The following is a 5,458-nucleotide window of genomic DNA, read 5'->3' as shown; positions in this document are numbered from 1 at the left end:
CTTACGAAATTCGCCACAATACACAATGCTTGTTTTTGTAACGACGACATCTTTAACCAGCCGAACGAACGAAGGAACAAAAAAAAATTACACAAATAAATAAATGTACACGCCAAAATTCGACAGGAAAGTATACATGAAATTCGCTAAATGATGAATGCTTATGAAAATATCCATTTCGACGAACGAAACTCGTTCGCTAAGTTCAATTTTGTGATTGCAATGTGCACAATGTGTTGTACATACAGCAAGAGTTGATGCACGTTTCGCTTCTTTTCCGACACAAAAGCTCACCCAAAATGCAAATATTAATGTTTGTTTATCGTTTCATTCTATAACGACTTGGTTCAATGATTTTTTTTCTCTCTCTAGAAATTTCATTCTAAATAGATGACACACAAAAAATCTACGGATTCCTCTGTGCAATTATGCAATTATTTATTTCCAGGGAATTTGATATTTTTCTCTCTCTTTTAGAATGTGTTTCCTACTCAAATTTATTTTTTGACAGAAAAACTTACCTTTTCACATGAGAAAAGCTTATTAGGAAGCGAATTTTCATGTTAACATCGTGATTTTACTTACATTTTTATGAGTACACTGCCACATATTTTCTTTAAATACAAAATTGGATTACATTTATTTAACTCACAACTATTCCATCTTCCATATTAATATTACATCTCGCATGTCATTTTTCTAATATTCTTTTCACCGAAATCAACATGTCCTTTTGCTGTTTGACATCTTCTGAAATTGGCGAAAAAGCGTACCGCACGCTGCGTGCATTCATATGTGTTATCTCGAGTTTTTATTTCAATTTCACTAAGACATTCCTTAATCCTTATAGAAGTCAAATGTTTAAGGTTGCAAAAAAAAATAATATGCGTTCCGCATTTAGTTCAGAATATGATTTTTCTATTGGTAAATCCCATGAATCAAGTAAATTTACTACATATTATGAAGTAAATCAACTATCATTGATTTGATATGTATGGTGGAGTGTAATTAAAAGCTAGTTTGCTTGTAGAGTTGTTCAACTCTCCAATCGGTTAAAGCTCGTGACAACTGAACTCATTTATATACAATGGTTATGTGTATCAATGGGAATACTTGATTTATGCTTCAAGAAATCCCAATGGTGCCTTGATTGCATCCATCGTATGCATACAGAGTAAAGAGGATATAGTGTATCAAACCACGATGCAGCATAAAAGTGCACGAAACGTATTTTCAGTTTCTTCATCTAGTGCATGCATCGATATTCTGAATCGAACCATTGCTACTTGAAAACCCAACGAGTTAATACACTTCAACTCAAGTGCACATTAAGTTTTCAACATTTGATTTGTTGTAAATGTTTGTGATTGAATGGCAATAAAATGTGAAAGTGGACAGAGCAAAAAAGGTTTCTAACGTTTTTTTGTTGTTGTTGTTCAATTGTCCCTGGCAGGAATCAAAAACTCCAACCAATACATGTACACACTTATGTCCTCCCAGTCCAGTCAAATAAAATCAACATACAGACATATAATGAAACGTTGAATGGAAAGAGTAAAAAAAGGAATTGATAAGAGTGCATAAAATATATATCAATACATTGTCCATCATCGTTGTATGAGGCATCCACTCACCGTGTCCGGATTTCGTTCAAATAAAGTATATTTTGTTGTTTTTTGATTACATAATTGAAAAATGTGGGGAAAAAAGCGCAAACAAAAAAAAGTATCTTTTTAACAAAATGGAAATCTGCAGGATGGATAAAATCTTTTGAAAACACATCATGATGATGATAAATATTTTCGCCCCATTTACAGTCTCATTAAATAAAGAGGAAGTTTCGTCATTAAATTTATGAATATTGTTTGATTTTTTCTCTTCTCGTTTTTTCTTCTTCAACGGTATGTCACTGTATGTGAGGTAATTTGGATTCGCGGCACGAATTTTCGAAATGGAAAAAAAAACTCCATTCATTTATTATGACATTCATTTTGGCTTATTACATTCGTTTGTATGTGTATGTGGAAAATTCGTGCTTCCCAGAAGACGAAGAATGGCAATGTTTGACAAAAACTTTTTTCCCTTCGATTCCAAGTTTAGCGATAATTGTAGAAGAGGATCAGGTCAACTTTTCATATTAAGACTTATTTCGTATGCAACGTTTATTTCTTCGGTTTTTTTAAACTTTAATGAGCCAGATCAAAGTCACTCGTTCAACGGTTTGAGTGGCATATCTGTCACACAAAACTACGGAAATTAATTATTCCATTTTCTCATTATAAAACTGAAGTGTTTGCACAAAAATGTATTGTTTGATGAATGGGAGGACAAAATCAAAAGTCAAATTATCTCATTAAGAGTTTCGCGTGGCACATTTTTTCTCTCTTTCTCTCTGTGTGCCGAGTTGCTTTTATTTTAGACCCAATTTACCCCAGTTTTAATACCATTGCAATGTGCATTTCATTCCCATTCAGAGAAAAGAGCAAAAATAAATGATAAATCAAATCACAATTAATGCTTAATTAATTAATTAAATTATTCATGCCGACATGGGAACACCATTTTTGGATGCATATAATTATTAGTGGAAACAATTTTTTGAAATTAAGTCATATCCATGAATTTTGTTCGTCGTGAATCATTGTATGTACATTCATTATTAAAGTTATACAGCACATGTGTGAGAAATGTGTGTGAGTGTGGTTCACCGCTGAAATGAAAAAAGCAACAACTGCCGCACAAGCACAACATTTATATATTCAAACTGATGTAAAATTTTGAAATACGGAGCTATTTTGTGCCCAGTTTTGCGACGCTTTCGCGGTAGTTTAATGCTGTAACACACGGAGCAAGATGATTAATATTGGAGAAATTTCACAGCAAGCATGCCTGCAAACAGAGAGATAGAAACTTTTTAGATGGTGACACAGTTCATGGCCATACTTTGTGCTGTTGCACATCATCTAGTTTCATTTGATTATTAAAACGCGGTTCGGTGTTGCAAACGTCAAATGAAAATAAAACATTTTCACGTATTAATTCTGAAAAGGACCATTAATCTTCCAAATTCTAATAGAATCATTTATTTATTATCTAAGTGTAATGTATTCAAGTTTTTTTTCTCCTCTGAGTTTGTTGGGCGCTGTTGCTTTAATGTTTCTCGCTTTTTTGCCACACACCATTATTTTACATCCTTCATTCGTGTCGATTAAACCGTTATTTGCACATCGGCCGTTCGTCCGTGTGTTTTGAGGGCAACAGCAAAGATCCAGATAATCTTCAAATCAAGCCGAAATAAAATAAGACAAAAGAACTTAATTGTCTTTTCCTTAATAATTGACATTCATCACAGCCCACACAATGAATTCGCCTTCGTCCTCTTCACGCTCTTCTTCGTCCAAGTACAAAAAAACCGTTTCCATTCGAAATGCGTTTTTTTCCCACTCGATCGTTATTCATATCATTTGCTTTCGGAAGAGAGAATCTGGCTCCACTGACGCGTGCCGTTTTGCAGTACATTTGTACAGGGGATTGTTATATAACAAGCCAGAAAATCCATTGCCAATGTACACAATTGTAACTTTTTTCCATTCTTTTTCGTAGCGTATATAATTAGCGTGTGATGTGAATTTTTTATTTGTTGCAACTTTTTTTCTCTCGGCCCATTTGTTTCTCTTTTTTGCTGTGTATACATAGGTGTATGTGTTTGCAATCATGACGCATTTCATTGGATAACATTTATTTGAGTCATTATAAAGCATGCCAAATCCAATCACACGGAAAATACATTTAAAATTCATTTGAATTTTCAGTCGGTTTGTGTGTGTATGTGTGTTTGCAATGAAAATTACCTTATTATTGCCCCTCATACAAATACAAACTCGTTCAGTTTTTCTAAACAGTTTTTTCTTTCATTTTTAACTGTAAACATTTGAGTTTTTTCCTTATATTAATTTACTCAAATTGACATAATCAACTTGTTTTGCCTGTTATTGAATAAGCAACAATGTATTTTTTGCAGAAAGCATGGCAAAAAGAATGAAAATTGATGTTCATTCAACATGATGAAATGCCAACATCATACATTTTCTATGTTATTTTCACATAAATTGCACATTTCAGGCTTTCGTGCAAATAGAATGACGATTCAATTAGAGCACATACTTGCATCTAATTTATGACGATTTGAACATTTTAAACGTGTTTATTAAAAGACTGTTTAAACTGAAGAGCGAGAAAAATAACAATTTTTTTAAATTATCTTTAATTTAAAAGCGATAAAAAAAACATAATATTTCTGTGCCCTTTCTTGTTCGGTTGCATCTATATGTGAATTTATTATTTTTTCAAAATAGGCAATAATTTTATCGCTTCTTTGAGGTAATTTTACTGCAACTAGAGAAAGTCATTTTCGAAAGAATAAATCTTTGCAATGTCGAAACCTTTTAGTTTTTATTGGTACTTTTAAAGTTAAGCAAGTTTCAGTGCTTCATTTGGTACCTTTCGACTCAATTATAGTTCTCTAATATTATAAAAAATACTTTATGAAGAATACGTAGAAGACGAAGAAGTTTTAAGCAATTTCGAATTAATGCTTTACCAATGACATATTTCAAAGTTTTATAAAACTTCAACTCAAAATCCATTAAAATTCTATTTTTGACCGAGACATTCTGATGTTATTTCAATATTTGAGCATTAATTGTGTGCAATCTAAAACATCAGCCATTCGAAAACGTTCTATGTTAACAAATTTAAAATAATCAAAGTCGATGCAAATCGAATTCTAAATGTTGCAAAATGTTTTAGTTCGATAGAGTTCATTTTTCATTCCATATTCAATTAAATTCAATTTATATGCACATTTTAGGTCTTTCATTTGGAAGACAAACATAGTTTTGTATACATTTTACTATTTTGATATATGAATATTAAATGCCAATGGTAAAATTTTACGTATGACTGAATTATCATGCATTTCCTCTATTGACTTGACTTTCTCTCTTTTAAATCGAATTTATTTTATATACTATGCAAGCCTTGCAAGGGTATGACCACAAAACTAGTTTTTGTAGTGCGTGAAGTTGTTTCTATTGGTAGTTTTACGTACAATTTGTACCCAAATTAGTGTAAAGTTGGCTTTTATGTGCTAGTTTTTTCTACTGTTTTTCTAGTTTTCTATTTTGGTGGATAACCCCTTGATAAATAATAAATATACTTGGCCAAATGGAGATTGAATGCATACTTACGTTGTGAACATTTGTTTGAATGCAAATCGACCTGAAACATAGTAGTATAGATACTCTCCTGTCATTCAATTCAATTGTCAGTGTTGAAATAAAACACATTAAATTTCTACTACATTCGACTATTCTTGTAACTTCATCTTTTTTATTATTCGTTCAATTATATTAAATATCTATGTGTTACAACTTACGTTAAATATATATTTGTCATC

The sequence above is a fragment of the Contarinia nasturtii genome, unplaced genomic scaffold (assembly GCF_009176525.2).
Source record: "Contarinia nasturtii isolate CC-2019 unplaced genomic scaffold, AAFC_CNas_1.1 Cnas_scaffold_695, whole genome shotgun sequence".
Classification (NCBI taxonomy): domain Eukaryota; kingdom Metazoa; phylum Arthropoda; class Insecta; order Diptera; family Cecidomyiidae; genus Contarinia; species Contarinia nasturtii.
Note: the sequence above shows the minus strand (reverse complement) of the source record.